Source organism: Trichomycterus rosablanca, unplaced genomic scaffold (genome assembly GCF_030014385.1).
Source record: "Trichomycterus rosablanca isolate fTriRos1 unplaced genomic scaffold, fTriRos1.hap1 scaffold_95, whole genome shotgun sequence".
Classification (NCBI taxonomy): domain Eukaryota; kingdom Metazoa; phylum Chordata; class Actinopteri; order Siluriformes; family Trichomycteridae; genus Trichomycterus; species Trichomycterus rosablanca.
Window position 1 is genome coordinate 111,591 of NW_026947259.1, and position 22,934 is coordinate 134,524.

General features: G+C 46.2%; 13 non-coding genes across 13 annotated transcripts; 11 read left to right on the plus strand and 2 right to left on the minus strand.

Moving 5' to 3' along the window:
• The first annotated feature begins 650 nt into the window (after positions 1-650).
• On the plus strand, positions 651-723 carry trnav-cac (transfer RNA valine (anticodon CAC)). Its single transcript has one exon. It is a non-coding gene; the product is annotated as a tRNA-Val (tRNA).
• Positions 724-827: 104 nt separating this feature from the next.
• trnav-uac (transfer RNA valine (anticodon UAC)) lies at positions 828-900 on the plus strand. Its single transcript has one exon. It is a non-coding gene; the product is annotated as a tRNA-Val (tRNA).
• Positions 901-1,008: 108 nt separating this feature from the next.
• Positions 1,009-1,081, plus strand: trnav-aac (transfer RNA valine (anticodon AAC)). Its single transcript has one exon. It is a non-coding gene; the product is annotated as a tRNA-Val (tRNA).
• A 502-nt stretch (positions 1,082-1,583) lies between these two features.
• Positions 1,584-1,655, minus strand: trnag-ucc (transfer RNA glycine (anticodon UCC)). Its single transcript has one exon. It is a non-coding gene; the product is annotated as a tRNA-Gly (tRNA).
• A 946-nt stretch (positions 1,656-2,601) lies between these two features.
• Positions 2,602-2,674, plus strand: trnav-cac (transfer RNA valine (anticodon CAC)). The gene has a single exon. It is a non-coding gene; the product is annotated as a tRNA-Val (tRNA).
• Positions 2,675-2,778: 104 nt separating this feature from the next.
• On the plus strand, positions 2,779-2,851 carry trnav-uac (transfer RNA valine (anticodon UAC)). The gene has a single exon. It is a non-coding gene; the product is annotated as a tRNA-Val (tRNA).
• A 108-nt stretch (positions 2,852-2,959) lies between these two features.
• Positions 2,960-3,032, plus strand: trnav-aac (transfer RNA valine (anticodon AAC)). The gene has a single exon. It is a non-coding gene; the product is annotated as a tRNA-Val (tRNA).
• An 83-nt stretch (positions 3,033-3,115) lies between these two features.
• On the plus strand, positions 3,116-3,187 carry trnad-guc (transfer RNA aspartic acid (anticodon GUC)). Its single transcript has one exon. It is a non-coding gene; the product is annotated as a tRNA-Asp (tRNA).
• Positions 3,188-4,729: 1,542 nt separating this feature from the next.
• trnav-uac (transfer RNA valine (anticodon UAC)) lies at positions 4,730-4,802 on the plus strand. The gene has a single exon. It is a non-coding gene; the product is annotated as a tRNA-Val (tRNA).
• Positions 4,803-4,910: 108 nt separating this feature from the next.
• Positions 4,911-4,983, plus strand: trnav-aac (transfer RNA valine (anticodon AAC)). The gene has a single exon. It is a non-coding gene; the product is annotated as a tRNA-Val (tRNA).
• A 12,722-nt stretch (positions 4,984-17,705) lies between these two features.
• Positions 17,706-17,777, minus strand: trnag-ucc (transfer RNA glycine (anticodon UCC)). Its single transcript has one exon. It is a non-coding gene; the product is annotated as a tRNA-Gly (tRNA).
• Positions 17,778-18,723: 946 nt separating this feature from the next.
• Positions 18,724-18,796, plus strand: trnav-cac (transfer RNA valine (anticodon CAC)). The gene has a single exon. It is a non-coding gene; the product is annotated as a tRNA-Val (tRNA).
• A 104-nt stretch (positions 18,797-18,900) lies between these two features.
• trnav-aac (transfer RNA valine (anticodon AAC)) lies at positions 18,901-18,973 on the plus strand. The gene has a single exon. It is a non-coding gene; the product is annotated as a tRNA-Val (tRNA).
• The last annotated feature ends 3,961 nt before the right edge of the window (positions 18,974-22,934 follow it).

A 22,934-nucleotide genomic window follows, 5' to 3' on the forward strand; every position in this document is an offset into this window, starting at 1 on the left:
AAGTGCTGGTTTTGTCTTTGTGGCTCTGTGAAGGGGAGTTGGTCTCCAAGACTTGTTCTTTGGTGAGTAATTGTGCTAGGAGGTCTTTTAGCAGTCAGCTGATCTCTCTGCATCACATCAACAAAGAGAACAACTGCACAACAGCTTTCACCATCACCACAGCTGTGTGCCACCACATTATTGGTCTATCAGGACTAGCAGAGAGCTTTCACACCCCTTTCCTCCAATAGCTGCACGGTGAGTTTGCTGATGTCACAGCTGGGATTCAGACAAAGAGCTTTTGAATTTCTGGAAAGGGAGGGGACCAGTAGAAGTGATCAAGTCCTGTGGATGAGTGGAGGCTCCCAGCAAGACCCAGGTTCATTTTAGTGGAATACCGCTTGGACTCCTTCTGCTGCACATTGCAAAGTTTCCAGGGATGCAAGGAGACTCTCATAGCCCTGTGGAAGCAGGAGAACACCTGGGTGCCTTTCTGCAAATCTGCTCTCTCATCTGTAAGTTTCATTTCAAAGTTTCATTGACCATGACTGAGATCTTTCTCACTTGTTGTACTGAATTAGTTTGGAGTGGGAGGCTTATGTTACTGAGCCAGTTTGAGTGAAGCCTCTGATGAGTGCTGCAACACAAGTGGCACTGAGCTGAGGCGTGCAGTTTCTGTAGTGTAGTGGTCATCACGTTCGCCTCACACGCGAAAGGTCCCCGGTTCGAAACCGGGCAGAAACAATGCTTACCCTTTATGCATCGCTTGATAACTTTCTGCCCATATTTGTGTTTTGAGTCCCTTTTTAATCCAGACACTAAGCTGCAGCCAGGAGGTGCTAGACTCAGTTTCTGTAGTGTAGTGGTCATCACGTTCGCTTTACACGCGAAAAGTCCCCGGTTCGAAACCGGGCAGAAGCAGCTGAGACTTTTTATGCTTCGCATGACAACATTCTTCCTTCATCTAGGTTTTGAATTTCAGTTTATTCCAGACACAAAGCTGCAGCCAGGAAGTGCCCCACTCAGTTAGTTTCTGTAGTGTAGTGGTCATCACGTTCGCCTAACACGCGAAAGGTCCCCGGTTCGAAACCGGGCAGAAACATCTTTGCTGCAGGTGGCCTTTCTGTTCACCTCAAGTGGTGAGAGTTTCAGGGAGGTATGCCTAATCGATGCCCCTTTTGCTCGTCCTCGTTAGTATAGTGGACAGTATCTCCGCCTGTCACGCGGAAGACCGGGGTTCGATTCCCCGACAGGGAGACGGCATTGTTTTTGCCGCTAAGCGCATGGCATGGAAGAGTGACTAGTCTGCATCTGATTTTCTTTTTGAGTCTTCTCAAACTGCACGTGGCACATTCCTTGAAGGTAACACTGTTTGGTCTTGGTGACATTAAGTAGAACAAGGGCCTTTCCATGAGATTAGAAGAATGGCCACTGTCCCTGTGTACAGCTCCTGTTTGGCTGGATTCTACCACTGAACCACCAATGCTGCACATTCCCAGCTTCAGACCTTCCTGGCTGAGATGGTGGAATTATGTTGCAGCGAGCAATATGAAAGTAGTTGCAAGCTACTTTTTGTTCCCTTGGCACCTGCTGGTTAAAGGGTATGCGTTGGCCGGGAATCTAACCCGGGTCAACTGCTTGGAAGGCAGCTATGCTCACCACTATACCACCAACGCAGGCGACAAAAGCACCACCCTGTTAGAACCCGTTGCTGCAAGCAAGTGCTGGTTTTGTCTTTGTGGCTCTGTGAAGGGGAGTTGGTCTCCAAGACTTGTTCTTTGGTGAGTAATTGTGCTAGGAGGTCTTTTAGCAGTCAGCTGATCTTTCTGCATCACATCAACAAAGAGAACAACTGCACAACAGCTTTCACCATCACCCCAGCTGTGTGCCACCACATTATTGGTCTATCAGGACTAGCAGAGAGCTTTCACACCCCTTTCCTCCAATGGCTGCACGGTGAGTTTGCTGATGTCACAGCTGGGATTCAGACAAAGAGCTTTTGAATTTCTGGAAAGGGAGGGGACCAGTAGAAGTGATCAAGTCCTGTGGATGAGTGGAGGCTCCCAGCAAGACCCAGGTTCATTTAAGTGGAATACTGCTTGGACTCCTTCTGCTGCACATTGCAAAGTTTCCAGGGATGCAAGGAGACTCTCATAGCCCTGTGGAAGCAGGAGAACACCTGGGTGCCTTTCTGCAAATCTGCTCTCTCATCTGTAAGTTTCATTTCAAAGTTTCATTGACCATGACTGAGATCTTTCTCACTTGTTGTACTGAATTAGTTTGGAGTGGGAGGCTTATGTTACTGAGCCAGTTTGGCCATTTAGCATAATGCAAAGGCTGCTTGTGGAAGCTGCAGTTTGTGCTTAGCTGTAGGGACTGGGTGCTTGTGTCTTGTGCCGTTTGCCTGGCTTCACACTTTGATGCCATGCTTTTGTGTTGCTGCAAGTGCTACTTTTGCTTTCTCTGCTTTAAAGGCACACAGACACGTGTTTGCTGCTTTAGCTTTTTGTTGTTGGTAAGCCCATGGCCCATGACTTAGTCAGTAGAATTGAGCCAGTTCTTTGGATGAGTGAAGCCTCTGATGAGTGCTGCAACACAAGTGGCACTGAGCTGAGGCATGCAGTTTCTGTAGTGTAGTGGTCATCACGTTCGCCTCACACGCGAAAGGTCCCCGGTTCGAAACCGGGCAGAAACAATGCTTACCCTTTATGCATCGCTTGATAACTTTCTGCCCATATTTGTGTTTTGAGTCCCTTTTTAATCCAGACACTAAGCTGCAGCCAGGAGGTGCTCGACTCAGTTTCTGTAGTGTAGTGGTCATCACGTTCGCTTTACACGCGAAAGGTCCCCGGTTCGAAACCGGGCAGAAGCAGCTGAGACTTTATATGCTTCGCATGACAACATTCTTCCTTCATCTAGGTTTTGAATTTCAGTTTATTCCAGACACAAAGCTGCAGCCAGGAAGTGCCCCACTCAGTTAGTTTCTGTAGTGTAGTGGTCATCACGTTCGCCTAACACGCGAAAGGTCCCCGGTTCGAAACCGGGCAGAAACATCTTTGCTGCAGGTGGCCTTTCTGTTCACCTCAAGTGGTGAGAGTTTCAGGGAGGTATGCCTAATCGATGCCCCTTTTGCTCGTCCTCGTTAGTATAGTGGACAGTATCTCCGCCTGTCACGCGGAAGACCGGGGTTCGATTCCCCGACGGGGAGACGGCATTGTTTTTGCCGCTAAGCGCATGGCATGGAAGAGTGACTAGTCTGCATCTGATTTTCTTTTTGAGTCTTCTCAAACTGCACGTGGCACATTCCTTGAAGGTAACACTGTTTGGTCTTGGTGACATTAAGTAGAAAAAGGGCCTTTCCATGAGATTAGAAGAATGGCCACTGTCCCTGTGTACAGCTCCTGTTTGGCTGGATTCTACCACTGAACCACCAATGCTGCACATGCCCAGCTTCAGACCTTCCTGGCTGAGATGGTGGAATTATGTTGCAGCGAGCAATATGAAAGGAGTTGCAAGCTACTTTTTGTTCACTTGGCACCTGCTGGTTAAAGGGTATGCGTTGGCCTGGAATCGAACCCGGGTCAACTGCTTGGAAGGCAGCTATGCTCACCACTATACCACCAACGCAGGCGACAAAAGCACCACCCTGTTAGAACCCGTTGCTGCAAGCAAGTGCTGGTTTTGTCTTTGTGGCTCTGTGAAGGGGAGTTGGTCTCCAAGACTTGTTCTTTGGTGAGTAATTGTGCTAGGAGGTCTTTTAGCAGTCAGCTGATCTCTCTGCATCACATCAACAAAGAGAACAACTGCACAACAGCTTTCACCATCACCACAGCTGTGTGCCACCACATTATTGGTCTATCAGGACTAGCAGAGAGCTTTCACACCCCTTTCTTCCAATAGCTGCACGGTGAGTTTGCTGATGTCACAGCTGGGATTCAGACAAAGAGCTTTTGAATTTCTGGAAAGGGAGGGGACCAGTAGAAGTGATCAAGTCCTGTGGATGAGTGGAGGCTCCCAGCAAGACCCAGGTTCATTTTAGTGGAATACTGCTTGGACTCCTTCTGCTGCACATTGCAAAGTTTCCAGGGATGCAAGGAGACTCTCATAGCCCTGTGGAAGCAGGAGAACACCTGGGTGCCTTTCTGCAAATCTGCTCTCTCATCTGTAAGTTTCATTTCAAAGTTTCATTGACCATGACTGAGATCTTTCTCACTTGTTGTACTGAATTAGTTTGGAGTGGGAGGCTTATGTTACTGAGCCAGTTTGGCCATTTAGCATAAAGCAAAGGCTGCTTGTGGAAGCTGCAGTTTGTGCTTAGCTGTAGGGACTGGGTGCTTGTGTCTTGTGCCGTTTGCCTGGCTTCACACTTTGATGCCATACTTTTGTGTTGCTGCAAGTGCTACTTTTGCTTTCTCTGCTTTAAAGGCACACAGACACGTGTTTGCTGCTTTAGCTTTTTGTTGTTGGTAAGCCCATGGCCCATGACTTAGTCAGTAGAATTGAGCCAGTTCTTTGGATGAGTGAAGCCTCTGATGAGTGCTGCAACACAAGTGGCACTGAGCTGAGGCATGCAGTTTCTGTAGTGTAGTGGTCATCACGTTCGCCTCACACGCGAAAGGTCCCTGTTTCGAAACCGGGCAGAAACAATGCTTACCCTTTATGCATCGCTTGATAACTTTCTGCCCATATGTGTGTTTTGAGTCCCTTTTTAATCCAGACACTAAGCTGCAGCCAGGAGGTGCCCAACTCAGTTTCTGTAGTGTAGTGGTCATCACGTTGGCTTTACACGCGAAAGGTCCCCGGTTCGAAACCGGGCAGAAGCAGCTGAGACTTTTTATGCTTCGCATGACAACATTCTTCCTTCATCTAGGTTTTGAATTTCAGTTTATTCCAGACACAAAGCCGCAGCCAGGAAATGCCCCACTCAGTTAGTTTCTGTAGTGTAGTGGTCATCACGTTCGCCTAACACGCGAAAGGTCCCCGGTTCGAAACCGGGCAGAAACATCTTTGCTGCAGGTGGCCTTTCTGTTCACCTCAAGTGGTGAGAGTTTCAGGGAGGTATGCCTAATCGATGCCCCTTTTGCTCGTCCTCGTTAGTATAGTGGACAGTATCTCAGCAGTCAGCTGATCTCTCTGCATCACATCAACAAAGAGAACAACTGCACAACAGCTTTCACCATCACCCCAGCTGTGTGCCACCACATTATTGGTCTATCAGGACTAGCAGAGAGCTTTCACACCCCTTTCCTCCAATGGCTGCACGGTGAGTTTGCTGATGTCACAGCTGGGATTCAGACAAAGAGCTTAGGCTTGTTCGAGATGAACTGCGCCTCGCCTTGGTGGTCAGCGAGAGCTGCCGGTTGCAGTTGGGGGAGGAGGTTAAAAGAAAGCCGTCAAGTCGGACAGTCGCCACCTGCAACCCACGTGAGCTACAGCGGATCTCGTGGCGTTTGCGTTCTGCGTGGCTGATGAAGCGAATCTAACTAAAATCGAACTAAACATTCTTGATCATTGAGCAGGTTAAGCCCAGCGTTTGTTTTCCAAATCCATAGTGGTGAATATAGATGACCATAAAGTGTCAAAATAAGTTTCTGTAAATAAATATAGTTTTACTCATCATTCATTTATCTTGTAGATTGTAGATTGAAAAAAAAGAAAGAAAAGTTCTTACAAACATGTTATCAAACACATATTTATGTTAATGAATAGATTTAAATATCTGTCTACAACAATTTAAATAAATAGACCTTAACTAAGTAGCCTATTTTTCAAGACTATTGAAACATTTCACATGAAAACGTAAGAATACATAATTCCAAATATATGGTTTGTTCAAGGTAGAATCTGTGAATGTGATAAACAATGTAAAAGTGTTCCAAAAATAATTAGATGGAAATTATAAAGTGCACTCAATCAGACCTTAATCATTATGGTTGTGTATATGGTTGTGGCCTTAATCACCTTAGGAAAAGTGATAGTAAACCCGACAACGCCACTCCCTGGTTATAAGGGGTGGGAGACCCCACTTAAACAATAACAGAAAAGGAATCTTCCCCACTGGTTCAATTAATCATGATATACATGAAACACACAGCTGATGTCTTAATACATGTTTATTGAGGAGGAAAGTCACACCGATAAAATTACACAGTTCAATTCTTTAAAACGAATAGGAAAACTCCAAAACCTCTTTTAACCCGCACAACGTTATGAAATAGGCCGGTGGTGCTTCACAGAAGGGGGGGGGGAAATGGCTGCTGCCCTCTACATAAAGGATATAAGGAAAAGCCAATCACCATCAAAATTTCCACTACAAAGATTTACCCCACAATCACGTGTATACATTTGACCAAAGGATATATCAAGTGAAATACAAATCTTCAACACCTACCACACAATCACAGATACAATTTGGGCAGGAACCACTTACCGGCCTATCCGCGAACCACCACCGTTCACAAATCAGCTTACTATGTGGGTTTCAGAGAGAAGACAAAGAACATACATAGATCATAAGACATGCGAAAGTTAACACAGTAGTGGATTTGACTGCGCTGGGGATCTTTTACCCAAGACCCTGCTAAGTTCAGCAGTCACAAGCACCCCCTTGCATCTATACACTCAAGGGACTACAACCCATTATAGAAGGAGACATTGCACATTACTCAATAGGTCTTAAGCATCAATACATATTGCACAATCCCACATCACCATCAATTCATAACGCTTGGGTTAACAAAACATGAACCCGCAAGAATAGGAAAATAAAATATAAAAGAAACAAAACGGAAGAAAACAGTGGCTATACCAGTCTCTGCTCTACTATCCTGTCCAGTCCTTCCTTTGTACCAGCTACTTCAGCTCTGTGGATGCCCTGGGAGAACTTCCTCGATAATTTGCTAAAACACAAGTCCATAATGAATGGAAGCTACAAGTTAGCCTATCTGCTAATAGTATGTAAACTACCCCCCACTATATATACATACATATACACACTGCACAGGTAGCTTGCACTGCAATGCTAGTTAACTCAACAAAAGAGCATAAATACCTTTACGATTCACCCTTGTTCCTCGATACTACTCAGTGGAAAACAGCCACTCACCAGTACTGCACCCAACTACAGGGCAAATAATAATACATTAAGCATCTACCTCTCAGAATTTAACCATCACTACACACCTGCAATCTACTAGAGATGCATAAAATAAACTCACATACCGTTTCTAGTGCATTTGTAGCCGTAAATCGGAACAATCCAGACTGCTGCGGCGTTCTACACACGTTTTTTTCCAATAATGCCGGTCCACTACGGATCGCACAAGGGCTCTTTTATAAATCGCGTTTCTCCCCAGCTTCAACAGATTGTCTCTTCCCCAGGGTCCTAGTGCTCCATTTACCTCCCTGTGGCTAACCCTAGTACCACAGGCTACACCCACCCCCACTTGAAAGGCCACCGTCCCGGTACCTAAACTCCAAAATTCTACTGCCAAGGTCTAAAATGTACCTGGACAGTACCTATGGATGGGTGAGCAGCAGTCTCCACAGTACAATCACTTCCCCCAATAACAGAGGCCCGGGGAAGGTGGTAAAGATTAGAATGCAAACCTGCCGTTGTCCGCCCAGTACGTCGGACTGTCTTAGTAGTCGAAATATTCTCTGACAACAGGCTCCTATTGCATACTAGTGGAGACACCAATGGTGCTCCCTGGCTCCCCTGCTCTACCAAGGCTGTTAAGGGTTCCTGGGTCAGTGAAGACCTCCCTGAACCAGGGCCTCGAGTGGCCACGACCACTACTGGACCAGCCCAATCCTCCTCGCCACTTGGCGTTCTCTGCGCTGGTGCTGGAGGGACTCTCTCATTATTTCTCTGCTCAGAATTTGCAAATGATACCGGAACTGGAGCTACCCGTATTTCGGTCCGATGCACATTCCTCTCTGAGCCATTACCCTCTACGGGAGAGATGGTATATACCCGTCCTACCTCATCCAAACACCTAACTATCACATACCTAGTAGAATCCCACACATCCTGGATCTTATGCCGTCCCAGAGCATGGTTTCTACGGTAAACTACTGTACCATTGGGGAGGAGGTCAGCATTTCCTTCCGGCTGTTGTTGAGCCCGCTGAGATGCAGCCTCCCTCAAATGGTGACCTGCCAAGTCATAAGCTGACTGAAGATGCTCCCGATGGGCTGTGATCCAGTCCCCGACTGGCCCCCCTTGTTCCACTTCTTCTAGCGTCCCTAGTAATGCATCCACTGGGAGACGAGGTTTTTGTCCAAACATTAGTTCAAATGGGCAATACCCAGTGGTGGAATGCACAGTGGTGTTATAAGCAAATAAAACTTGGGGCAAATGCTGAGGCCACCTTCGCTTGTGCTCTGGAGAAAGAGTTCGTAGCAGATCATGTAAAGTTCGATTAAATCGTTCACACTGCCCATTCCCTTCTGGATGATAGGGAGTGGTACGGCTCTTCTTAACCCCATACAGTTTGCACAGACTCTGCAACAGATCACCTTCAAAGTTCCGGCCCTGATCTGAGTGTATGCGTTGAGGGATGCCATAGACATAGAACCACTTTTCCGTCAGTATACGAGCTACAGTACTGGCTCTCTGGTCAGGTGTAGGATAAGCCTGAGTAAACTTGGAGAAAACATCTGTTACCACCAGCACATTCTCCCTCCCATCACTTGCTCGCTCCAACACTGTAAAGTCAATAGCCACCACCTCTAAAGGTCGAAAAGCCAATAGGTTTCCGGGGAAAGTCCGAACCTTAGGTTGAACCGCCTTCGCCAAAATGCAGCGTTCACATTCTTGGCACCATTTCCCAATATCCTTCCTCATATTGGGCCAATAACAACGTTGTCGCACCAACCAAGTTGTCCTTTCACAACCTTGGTGGCCCTGATCATTATGCAAGGCGGTGAGCACTTCTACACGAAGTGAATAAGGCAGCACAAGTTGCCGAATGCCTTTTCCCCCATCTGGCAACTGAACATGCCGATAAAGAACCCCATCCTGTTCTCCAATCCTCTGCCACTGTCGGACCAACTCTAGGACATCAGGGTGAACCTCCTTCCGCTCCTGGTGGGTGGGTGATTGTCCCCTCCGCCAGAAGAACAAGAAAGAGCCTATTATGGGATCTGCCCCCTGTAATGCCTGCAAATTTTCCTTTTCATAAACTGGAAATGCATCAATAAGAGAACATGGAACCGCCATGGCATCACTACTTGGTAGAGGACCATTGGGACATGGAACGGTTATACCTGGGGCAACAGTGGCCAGGGCTTCAGAATGAGGAAAACTGGGCAGCCGAGACAATGCATCAGCATTGCGATTCATAACCCCTGGACGGTACTTTATATCAAAATCAAATAGGGCTAGCTGAGAAACCCAGCGTTGTTCCACTGCCCCAAGCTTAGCAGTCTGCAGATAACTAAGGGGATTATTATCTGTAAAAATGGTAAACTTAGCTCCCAGTAAATATTCGCGAAACTTCTCTGTAACTGCCCACTTCAAAGCAAGCAATTCAAGCTTCATAGAGCTGTAATTAGACATGTTACGCTCTACAGGATGGAGACTCCGGCTGGCATATGCCACAGGTTTATTCCTTCCCCCATGCTCTTGGGATAGAACAGCACCCAGACCTGCATGGCTGGCATCAATCTCAAGAATAAAGGGCTTGCGAAAATCGGCATAGCACAACACTGGTGCAGCCACTAATTGACACTTCAAATCCTGAAAAGCCTTTTCACAAGCATCATCCCAGTGTCCCTCCATGAGACGTACTCCTCTACCTTTACCATGGTTTTGCAACAACCCCACCAGCCGATGCAAAGGAGCTGCACATTTAGAAAACCCCTCTACAAAACGCTGATAATAGGAAGCAAAACCCAAAAAAGAACGGAGCTCAGTCAGAGTGGTAGGCTGCTTCCACTCGACCACTGCCTTGATCTTATCAGGATCAGTTGACACCCCAGCAGCAGAAATGACATGGCCCAGATACTTTACCTCAGATTGGAAAAATTGGCATTTCTTCAGTTTCAACTTCAACTTATTCTGACTCAGTCTGGCCATCACTGACTCCAACCGCTGTAAATGGCTCTCAAAACTAGAAGAAAATACCACAATATCATCAAGGTATAACAACAAGGACTGATACCGTTGGTCTCCAAATATACGCTCCATTAGTCGTTGGAACGTGCTGGGTGCATTACACAACCCAAATGGCATCCTATTGAATTCAAAGAGGCCAAATGGGGTGCAAAACGCTGTCTTGGACCGATCCCGTTCTGCTACCGGCACTTGGTTATAACCACTCGCCATATCAAGGGTGGAAAACAGGGTGGACCCGGCCAAAGCATCTAAGGACTCTTCTATACGGGGTAAAGGGAAAGCATCCTTTCTAGTGCGAGCATTAAGCTGTCTATAGTCGACACATAAGCGAATGGTGCCATCCTTCTTTTGGACCACCACAATAGGGGAAGCATAGGGGCTACAACTCACTCGTATAACATCTTGTTCTAAAAGTTCCCCAATATGAGCCTTTACTAACTCATACTGTGAAGGAGGAAGGCGGCGATACCGCTGCCTAACTGGAACCTCATCTAGCAAGGGTATTTCATGTTCAAGGAGATTAGTACAACCCAAATCCCCCTCACCACAAGAAAATATCGTACTATACCTCTGGAGGAGTGACTTGGCCTGTTTTTCTTGTTCTAGGCCAAGATTGGGCCAGGACAGACCAGCCAAATCGATAGGGTTTCCCTGTGTTTGGATTGACTGAATCTGCACGGTACCTGGGGCCTTAGTTGCCTCAAACAAAACAGCTGAGGTATTATCCACTGGCTGCACTTGCGCCATAAATAACTCTCCCAGTACTACCCTCCGGGGAAGCCAAATATCTCTAGTTTCCACGTTTACTATGGGCACCAGAACTTCTCCCTTGTCCAGAGTCACATAGGATCGGGAGGCTAAAAGACCATCAGACATCCTACCGCTAGTGGGCTCAAACAACGCAGAATGGAGGGCACGCCCAAACGCCCTAGTACATGTAGCAGGAACCATTTTCAAAGACCCAGCAGGAATACAGATAGTAGTTCGCCCTTTAACCCTAACCTTACCCAAAAATCCAGAGGGTGGCACACAATCCAGACTCTGACATTCAGTCAATGCCTCTCTCCACACCTTGTTTGCCCCCCGAACAGAACTGAAATTAAACAAAGCAGACCCATGTTGATGGAAAAGTTCATCATAACAACCACTGATGACATTCATCCCCAGGAGACCAGGCACCTGCGGGTGAGGTTTAGTTGACAGCGGGCCCACCGGATCCCCAACCACTAGGACCCCCATATTCGATAGAGTCTTACCCAAGACTAATATATCCAGCTCCAGGTAACCAAGATACGGGATTGCCAATCCATTGGCAGCCTTAAGCTGCAACCAATTACAATCCCGTAGCCGCTGTTCACCCCAAGGCTGGAAATACTGCCTAAAGAAACTCTCAGAAATAGTAGTTACCATTGACCCTGTATCAATTAAGCAAGGAACATCTACACCCCCCATATTAACTTCTACCAAAGGACGAGTCCCAATAAGCTTAGAAAACTGCAAAACAGAGCCCCCTAAACCCGTTTCTGACGATGGGCTCCCTTCGTCAGTAGGTACTAGTTTCCCTGTTGCTGAGAGGGAAAAGTCACTACCCCAACCTGTTGACTCCCTTCCCCTGCCCCTTCCTGCCTAGGCAAACCCTGACTATCTTCCAGATTTACCCGGCAAAACCTGGCTATATGCCCTGGTTGACTGCAGCGCAGGCAGATAGGCTTACCGTCCGGCTGAAAACGATATGGCCGACGATGGAACCCACCCGTACCTGCGCTGGAGGGAAGGCCTGGACGTGGAACAACTAGACGAGAAGTAGTTGAAGAGGGAGCATTCAATTGCTTTAAAATGGCATCTAACTGTAATTGTTGTTTACGTAAACATTCTTTTACCTCCTGAAGCTCATCTTTGGTTCCTACATTAATAGCACAGTCCTCTACCATACATTCTTCAACCACCTGAGCTCTTGCATCATATGAATAGGCCCTAGTCCTCGGGGCCGGCACGTGCTCACCCTCATCTACCCAACGAACTGCCTCATTGCGTGCCTGCAAAAAAGAGTACCTAGGATCAAGTCTAACCATCCGCTTGAGTTCCCGCCGTAACATCCCATCGTTGAGATGTTCAATAAACTGGTCTCTTAACAAAACATCTGATTCGGGAACACCCCCTGGATTAACACGCTTAATTGATTCCATAAAAGACAACAAAGCATGTGAATACTCACGAACAGTCTCCCCTCCTCTCTGCTTGCGCTGGAGAAACTGTTTTTGCAAAGAAACGAAGGACTGGAAGGACCCATAAACCTGTAACAAAATCTCAAAAATTTTATCTGAAGTGTCCCGGTCTGATGGTGCTCGAAACTTAACTTCTTTTTTTGCTTCCCCTTCTAAATGATCACACAAAAACAGTATTTGCTCTGCCTGAGGCATGTGTCGTACCTCCAAGGATTGGCGAACTTCTTCCACCCATTCCTCTACAGACAAACCAGTAATACTGCCAGAAAATTTAGGACATTTCCTCTCTCTGGGTACATAAACACAATAGTCTGGTCTAACATGGACTGGAGAACTGGCTCGCCTAGCAGACTCCCTTAACCTTCCATTATCTGCCTCTAATTGCTGAACACGCTCCATTAATAACTTTAACTGCTCTTCCATGTTCTGCCCTACTGCACCTCCTGTTTCAGTGCTAGTGGACATGGTTAATTAAATAAAATTAAAGAAAAAAAGAAAGAGAGAAAAAAAAAATTTCAATAATCAAATAACTCCCAAACCTTTGTCAAACTCACCAGCCTCTATGGAACCTAGTGTAACCACTGTTTTCTTCCCTATTTTCTCTATTAACAACCCTTAATAAAATGTGTGACTTTCCACCAAACAAGACACATCAGCTAGGTGATCCTGCCGACAAACGCCAAAATGTGGCCTTAATCACCTTAGGAAAAGTGATAGTAAACCCGACAACGCCACTCCCTGGTTATAAGGGGTGGGAGACCCCACTTAAACAATAACAGAAAAGCAATCTTCCCCACTGGTTCAATTAATCATGATATACATGAAACACACAGCTGATGTCTTAATACATGTTTATTGAGGAGGAAAGTCACACCGATAAAATTACACAGTTCAATTCTTTAAAACGAATAGGAAAACTCCAAAACCTCTTTTAACCCGCACAACGTTATGAAATAGGCCGGTGGTGCTTCACAGAAGGGGGGGGGGGGAAATGGCTGCTGCCCTCTACATAAAGGATATAAGGAAAAGCCAATCACCATCAAAATTTCCACTACAAAGATTTACCCCACAATCACGTGTATACATTTGACCAAAGGATATATCAAGTGAAATACAAATCTTCAACACCTACCACACAATCACAGATACAATTTGGGCAGGAACCACTTACCGGCCTATCCGCGAACCACCACCGTTCACAAATCAGCTTACTATGTGGGTTTCAGAGAGAAGACAAAGAACATACATAGATCATAAGACATGCGAAAGTTAACACAGTAGTGGATTTGACTGCGCTGGGGATCTTTTACCCAAGACCCTGCTAAGTTCAGCAGTCACAAGCACCCCCTTGCATCTATACACTCAAGGGACTACAACCCATTATAGAAGGAGACATTGCACATTACTCAATAGGTCTTAAGCATCAATACATATTGCACAATCCCACATCACCATCAATTCATAACGCTTGGGTTAACAAAACATGAACCCGCAAGAATAGGAAAATAAAATATAAAAGAAACAAAACGGAAGAAAACAGTGGCTATACCAGTCTCTGCTCTACTATCCTGTCCAGTCCTTCCTTTGTACCAGCTACTTCAGCTCTGTGGATGCCCTGGGAGAACTTCCTCGATAATTTGCTAAAACACAAGTCCATAATGAATGGAAGCTACAAGTTAGCCTATCTGCTAATAGTATGTAAACTACCCCCCACTATATATACATACATATACACACTGCACAGGTAGCTTGCACTGCAATGCTAGTTAACTCAACAAAAGAGCATAAATACCTTTACGATTCACCCTTGTTCCTCGATACTACTCAGTGGAAAACAGCCACTCACCAGTACTGCACCCAACTACAGGGCAAATAATAATACATTAAGCATCTACCTCTCAGAATTTAACCATCACTACACACCTGCAATCTACTAGAGATGCATAAAATAAACTCACATACCGTTTCTAGTGCATTTGTAGCCGTAAATCGGAACAATCCAGACTGCTGCGGCGTTCTACACACGTTTTTTTCCAATAATGCCGGTCCACTACGGATCGCACAAGGGCTCTTTTATAAATCGCGTTTCTCCCCAGCTTCAACAGATTGTCTCTTCCCCAGGGTCCTAGTGCTCCATTTACCTCCCTGTGGCTAACCCTAGTACCACAGGCTACACGGTAAATAGACTGCAATTATATTGTGTCAAAGTGGCTTAAAGTCCAAACTGTCTATATCAGGGGTCATCAAACTACGGCCCGATGCTTCTGTGAGCAGACTTTTTCGAAGTTGAAACACCTTAAATCTCCAACCAGATCCAGACTCACTGATCAACATTTATTAGCTATTATGACTGGCAGTAACAAATATGGAACCTGACGCTTACTGTCGTCAGGCAAAAGCAGACTCACAGTTCACACTGTATGAGGAAGGATAATGGAAATTATTGAAATAAATACAATTTCTGCATTACCATTATGAAGTACAATTATACAAAGCACAGACAATACATCCAGTATACATAGTAAATAGCTTTTTTGGGTGTGTTTACTATTTCACCTGCGGTCCGGCCCCCGAAACACTGAAGAACAGTAATCTGGCCCTTTGGTTAAAAAGTTTGAGGACCCCTGGTCTATATAATTATTTTGTCTACGTAAGGAATTAATCACATTTACCCTTCTTTAGGCTTGTTCCAAAAACACAACATTTTGTAGAGGATGTTGTCCCCCTCTATAGTCTCTCAGAATTTAGAGGTCATTTCAGACTCACCAAAGGACAAGTGGAGGTACGTAGAGTATGTGGAAGCCACATAATCATCCAGATGTTATCATGATAACCGTCTTTTCTCTCACTTACTATTTAGGATCTTATAAACACGTTTGGCCCTGTCTATATGAATCCACAGCAAACAAAATTGCCACTGACAAAGAGTGTCCTAGCCTGTCTATGGACACTCGAACCAGGAGTCATATAGGGGTATTTCAGACCGATTCAGTATCACAAAATCCACTCTTGCCAAACATCTCCATGAGTTTTGTACTCTGGTAAATACACACATGGCACACCACATTTCCTGTCCTTTAGGACAAACCCTGCACAATTCTTTGTTAGGCTTTCAAGCAGCTGGATTTCCAAACACTATCTGTGCAGTAGATGGATGCCACATTCATATTCAGAAGCCACACTGTGACAACCCCCTGGCATATTTTAACAGGAAACAGTTCTATTCTATCATTCTCACTGGATTTCTGAAAGCAAAGTTTAGGAGACTCTGATGCCTGCACATGAGGAATGTCCAGTCCATCAGCTCAGCAGTGTCAGCTTGTTGCATTCTACACAATGTTTGCTTGGAGCCAGGAGACCAAGGTGATGATGTGCAGGATGAAGAGAATGATGAACAGCATTCACTACAACCTCACAACCAAGATGCAGTTTATTATAGAGACATAACAAAAAAAATGTTTTGTGTCATCTTTAACTTCATGCCTGTTGGAGATCATTTTATGTTCAACTTGCTTAACTGTTCACAGTAACAGTAATTGTGACCGGGGTGCCCAAATGTTCGCACACCACTGTATTTTATAGATGCATTGTTAAACAGTAAACTTCAGTATGCTCACCAATGTGCCCAGTATGAGTCGCTAATGAATAATGTGGTTAATAAGTACATTGTACAATTGTGTAGAAGTTTGTGCTTCTTCGAGCATGGACACATCAGTTATTTAGGCATTGATGATGAATAGTGGCTGTGGTTTATTGAAGATGAATCTCTTAACACAATCATCATCTGAACAAGATTGTTTTGTTCTTCCAGAACAGCTTACCTTCTGGCCTTGGTTCTTGTAAAGAAACATGACACCATGCACATCCACACATTTTTATTTATGTAGCATATTTAAAATGTTTACAAAGTTTACAGAGAAGAATGAAAAATAAATCAAAGTGTAATAGTGATAGTGGTATTAAAACAGTTAAGATATAAAATATTAAAGCAATTCAGATTGCTTTATATTAATAAAATTAGAAGACAAGAACCATCAGAAGTTCTAGAAAAACATCAAGATAAAAAGATCTGTTACATTAAAGAATATCAGGTAGCCTACTTGAGTCTTTTCATGATATGGAATGATAATTATGACATATGTTGCAATTTGTACGAAAATAAACTGTCATGCTACTAGAAAGCATGATAGTATTTCGCACATATCAGGTCTTTAAGACAAATAAACTGAGATTTACATTTTAGAATGAAACGAAACAACCGCCAGAGGATTCAGCGGAGCTTCTAGCCAATGAGGATTAAGCTCTGTCGTCATCAAGCCGTCTCTCAGGCAGCGCAGCCCGTGGAGAGCAACTGCAGGGACCGGTTCCACCGCCTGCAGCCGCGCCGCTCTCGCGAGATTATAACCAGTCTGTCATCGTGACGCGCCGGTGGCGCCGACGCAAGTCGGACAAAAAAAACTAACCGGCATGCACCGTACCGAGCCAGGCGGCGATCGGTCTGCGCAGCGCCGGGTTAAGTCGAACAAGCCTCTTTTGAATTTCTGGAAAGGGAGGGGACCAGTAGAAGTGATCAAGTCCTGTGGATGAGTGGAGGCTCCCAGCAAGACCCAGGTTCATTTTAGTGGAATACTGCTTGGACTCCTTCTGCTGCACATTGCAAAGTTTCCAGGGATGCAAGGAGACTCTCATAGCCCTGTGGAAGCAGGAGAACACCTGGGTGCCTTTCTGCAAATCTGCTCTCTCATCTGTAAGTTTCTTTTCAAAGTTTCATTGACCATGACTGAGATCTTTCTCACTTGTTGTACTGAATTAGTTTGGAGTGGGAGGCTTATGTTACTGAGCCAGTTTGGCCATTTAGCATAAAGCAAAGGCTGCTTGTGGAAGCTGCAGTTTGTGCTTAGCTGTAGGGACTGGGTGCTTGTGTCTTGTGCCGTTTGCCTGGCTTCACACTTTGATGCCATACTTTTGTGTTGCTGCAAGTGCTACTTTTGCTTTCTCTGCTTAAAGACCGGGGTTCGATTCCCCGACGAGGAGTCGGCATTGTTTTTGCCGCTAAGCGCATGGCCTGGAAGAGTGACTAGTCTGCATCTGATTTTCTTTTTGAGTCTTCTCAAACTGCACGTGGCACATTCCTTGAAGGTAACACTGTTTGGTCTTGGTGACATTAAGTAGAACAAGGGCCTTTCCATGAGATTAGAAGAATGGCCACTGTCCCTGTGTACAGCTCCTGTTTGGCTGGATTCTACCACTGAACCACCAATGCTGCACATGCCCAGCTTCAGACCTTCCTGGCTGAGATGGTGAAATTATGTTGCAGCGAGCAATATGAAAGGAGTTGCAAGCTACTTTTTGTTCCCTTGGCACCTGCTGGTTAAAGGGTATGCGTTGGCCGGGAATCGAACCCGGGTCAACTGCTTGGAAGGCAGCTATGCTCACCACTATACCACCAACGCAGGCGACAAAAGCACCACCCTGTTAGAACCCGTTGCTGCAAGCAAGTGCTGGTTTTGTCTTTGTGGCTCTGTGAAGGGGAGTTGGTCTCCAAGACTTGTTCTTTGGTGAGTAATTGTGCTAGGAGGTCTTTTAGCAGTCAGCTGATCTCTCTGCATCACATCAACAAAGAGAACAACTGCACAACAGCTTTCACCATCACCCCAGCTGTGTGCCACCACATTATTGGTCTATCAGGACTAGCAGAGAGCTTTCACACCCCTTTCCTCCAATGGCTGCACGGTGAGTTTGCTGATGTCACAGCTGGGATTCAGACAAAGAGCTTTTGAATTTCTGGAAAGGGAGGGGACCAGTAGAAGTGATCAAGTCCTGTGGATGAGTGGAGGCTCCCAGCAAGACCCAGGTTCATTTTAGTGGAATACTGCTTGGACTCCTTCTGCTGCACATTGCAAAGTTTCCAGGGATGCAAGGAGACTCTCATAGCCCTGTGGAAGCAGGAGAACACCTGGGTGCCTTTCTGCAAATCTGCTCTCTCATCTGTAAGTTTCATTTCAAAGTTTCATTGACCATGACTGAGATCTTTCTCACTTGTTGTACTGAATTAGTTTGGAGTGGGAGGCTTATGTTACTGAGCCAGTTTGGCCATTTAGCATAATGCAAAGGCTGCTTGTGGAAGCTGCAGTTTGTGCTTAGCTGTAGGGACTGGGTGCTTGTGTCTTGTGCCGTTTGCCTGGCTTCACACTTTGATGCCATGCTTTTGTGTTGCTGCAAGTGCTACTTTTGCTTTCTCTGCTTTAAAGGCACACAGACACGTGTTTGCTGCTTTAGCTTTTTGTTGTTGGTAAGCCCATGGCCCATGACTTAGTCAGTAGAATTGAGCCAGTTCTTTGGATGAGTGAAGCCTCTGATGAGTGCTGCAACACAAGTGGCACTGAGCTGAGGCATGCAGTTTCTGTAGTGTAGTGGTCATCACGTTCGCTTCACACGCGAAAGGTCCCCGGTTCGAAACCGGGCAGAAACAATGCTTACCCTTTATGCATCGCTTGATAACTTTCTGCCCATATTTGTGTTTTGAGTCCCTTTTTAATCCAGACACTAAGCTGCAGCCAGGAGGTGCTCGACTCAGTTTCTGTAGTGTAGTGGTCATCACGTTCGCCTAACACGCGAAAGGTCCCCGGTTCGAAACCGGGCAGAAACATCTTTGCTGCAGGTGGCCTTTCTGTTCACCTCAAGTGGTGAGAGTTTCAGGGAGGTATGCCTAATCGATGCCCCTTTTGCTCGTCCTCGTTAGTATAGTGGACAGTATCTCCGCCTGTCATGCGGAAGACCGGGGTTCGATTCCCCGACGGGGAGACGGCATTGTTTTTAAGATAAGATAAGATAAGATAATCCTTTATTAGTCCCACAATGGGGAAATTCACATTGTTGCAGCAGCAAAGGGATAGTACAGCACTCAGTAAAAAAATAAAAATAGACGATAAAAAATAAAAAATAAAAATAGTACAATGTATAACAATAATAATAAAAAGTCAGAAAACTCTAAAAATATTTACAATAACTGCACGTGAGAATATTGCACATTGTAATAGTTACACATGGGGGAAAAAAAATTGCACATTTTAATGAATAATAATTTAAAGTGTGTGTGTGTGATCTATCTGGAGCAGTGCTGGTTGTATAATCTAACAGCAGCAGGAAGGAAGGACCTACGGTACCGCTCCTTCCCACATTTAGGGTGAAGCAGCCTGTCACTGAAGGAGCTGCCCAGTGCTGCCAGAGTCTCATGCATGGGGTGGGAATCATTCTCCAGCATGGATGCCAGCTTGGCTAACATCCTTCTGTCTCCCACCACCTGCACTGGGTCTAAGGGGCTCCCCAGGACAGAGCCGGCCCTCTTAATGAGTTTGTTCAGTCTCTTCCTGTCCGCTGTAGAGATGCTACTGCCCCAGCATACCACTCCGTAAAAGATGGCTGATGCCACCACTGTGTCAAAGAAAGTCCTTAGGAGTGCCCCCCGCACTCCAAATGACCTCAGTCTCCTGAGTAGGTAGAGTCTACTCTGACCTTTTTTATAAAGTGCGTTAGTGTTAACTGACCAGTCCAGTTTGTTGTTTAGATGAACACCCAGGTACTTATAAGAGTCCACTCTCTCAATGTCCATTCCTTGGATGTTCACCGGTGGCAAGGTGGATCTGCACCTGCGGAAATCCACCACCAGTTCTTTGGTCTTCCCCACGTTTAACTGGAGGTGGTTCAGCAGACACCAGTCCATGAAGTCCTGGATCAGTTCTCTGTACTCGCTGTCCTCGTCATTGTTTATAAGTCCGACAATTGCTGAGTCATCAGAGAACTTCTGGAGGTGACAGTCCGGTGATCTGTACATGAAGTCAGCCGTGTACAGGGTGAAGAGGAATGGTGCCAAGACCGTTCCCTGAGGGGCCCCTGTGCTGCTGACCACCATATCAGACACACAGTCCCGTGCCCTCAGATACTGTGGTTGGTTGCTGAGGTAGTCCAGTATCCAATTGGACAGGTGACTGTCCACTCCAACATGATCCAGTTTGTCCTTCAGGAGCCCCGGCCGTATGGTGTTAAAAGCACTGGAGAAATCGAAGAAGGTTATTCTCACAGTGCTCCCAGGCTTCTCCAGGTGAGAAAGAGTTCCGTGTAACAGATGGATGATGGCATCATCCACCCCAACGCCAGGCTGGTAAGCAAACTGAAGAGGGTCCATGGATGGGTTCACCAGAGGGCGGAGATGGGTAAGGACCAGCCTCTCCAGTGATTTCATCAAATGTGAAGTCAGTGCCACCGGTCTGTAGCTGTTTAGGTCCTTTGGGTGCTGTGTTTTTGGCACAGGTACCACACAAGATGTTTTCCACAGCTGTGGTACTCTTCCCAGCTTCAGACTCAGGTTAAACATGTGCTCGACTACCCCGCACAGCTGATCTGCACAGGACTTGAGGAGCCTGGCACTGATGCCATCTGGACCCGCAGCTTTCTTCACTTTGATTTTCTTCAGCTCATTCCTCACCTGGGCTGTTGTGAAGGACAGATTGGAGCATGGAGGCTGGGTGTTGGAGTGCGTGAATGGGAAGTTAAAGTTGCCAGCAGATGAACCAGTAGGGGGTGGCTGTGATAAGGGCGTGAGTGTGAGAGACGGGGGAGGGCAGCATGTTGGTGGTGCCACAGAAGGGGGGTACAGCTGTGATGTCTGTGTAGGGGGATGGACATGTGAGTGATCAAATCTATTGAAGAACAAATTGAGTTCGTTCACCCACTTCTGGTCCCCCACCACCTGGGAGTCGGGCTTCTTGTGACCAGAGATGGTTTTAAGGCCTTTCCAAACTCCACTGACATTTTTCTGCTGTAGTTCTTCTTCCAGCTTCTTCCTGTAGCCAGCTTTCCCCTCTCTGATCTTCCTTCTCAGTTCTCTCTGCACAGCTTTCAGCTCATCCTTATCGCCCGATCTGAAGGCCCTCTTTTTCTTTTTTAGGAGAGCCTTTATGTCAGGATTTATCCATGGCTTATTGTTGGAGAAACACCGAACAGTCTTGGTGGGGACAGTGTTCTCCACACAGAAGTTGACATAATCCGTGATGCAATGAGTGAGACTGTCAATGTCCTCCCCATTAGGGTCACACAGTTCTTCCCACACTGTTGTTTCAAAACAGTCCTTTAGAGCCTCTTTAGTCTCCTTAGACCATTTCTTAACTGTGCGGGTGACTGCTGGTTCTCTGTGCACAAGGGGTTTGTACACCGGCAGAAGATGAACCAGATTGTGATCAGATCTTCCAAGGGGAGGGAGAGGTGATGAGTTATAAGCCTCCTTAGTGTTGGCATAAAACAAGTCCAGTATTTTATTGTCTCTGGTGTGGCAGGTTACATATTGTGTGAAGGTGGACAGAGTGGAGGATGGAGAAACATGATTAAAGTCTCCTGAGATGAGAAGGAGGGCTTGTGGGTGCTGTGTCTGCAGCCTGCACACAGCTGCGTGCAGGACGTCACAGGCAGCGTCAGCGTTAGCAGAGGGCGGGACATACGCAGCTATCGCGATAACGTGCGAGAATTCCCTCGGGAGATAGTACGGTCTCATGCTAACGGCTAACAGTTCAATGTTCTTACAGCAGATCTGTTCCTTAATAGCGATGTGCCCAGAGTTACACCATCTTTCATTCACAAATACTGCCAGTCCTCCTCCCTTCCTCTTACCGCTCTCCGCTGTCCTGTCCGCTCGGATGAGGTGAAAGCCGTCCAGAGATACGAGCGTGTCCGGGATGAGCGTGTTGAGCCAGGACTCTGTAAACACCATAACGCTACACTCCCGATACTCCCTCTGATGCCGCGTTAGCGCCGTCAGCTCGTCCATCTTATTGGTGAGAGATCTTACGTTCCCCATAACGATGGAAGGAAGAACCGGTTTATAACGTCTCTTTCTATCCCGACGTAGAGCTCCAGCCCGTCTCCCCCGCTTCCTCCTCCTCAGCTCGCGGGGGATGTCGTGCCTCTCATGCGGTAGCACAGCTGTGTTGCTAAGCGCTAACAGCTGATTCCTGGTGTAAACAATAGGAGCGTGGCTCCGCAAGGGATCTCCAGACACAGTCGTAAACAGCGAAAAAAATAGTGCAAAAACAATAACAAGCACAAGTTTGGTGTCCATTGTGCATAAAAACAAGTACAAACACTTAGCTAACAAAAAGGAAAAACTTAAGTACTTACAAGAAAGGAAAAAAGTAGAAAAAACTCAAACATGAGCAGGAGCTGTTGCAACAGGCAGCCACATCCGCGGCGCCAAAGATGCCGCTAAGCGCATGGCATGGAAGAGTGACTAGTCTGCATCTGATTTTCTTTTTGAGTCTTCTCAAACTGCACGTGGCACATTCCTTGAAGGTAACACTGTTTGGTCTTGGTGACATTAAGTAGAACAAGGGCCTTTCCATGAGATTAGAAGAATGGCCACTGTCCCTGTGTGCAGCTCCTGTTTGGCTGGATTCTACCACTGAACCACCAATGCTGCACATTCCCAGCTTCAGACCTTCCTGGCTGAGATGGTGGAATTATGTTGCAGCGAGCAATATGAAAGTAGTTGCAAGCTACTTTTTGTTCCCTTGGCACCTGCTGGTTAAAGGGTATGCGTTGGCTGGGAATCTAACCCGGGT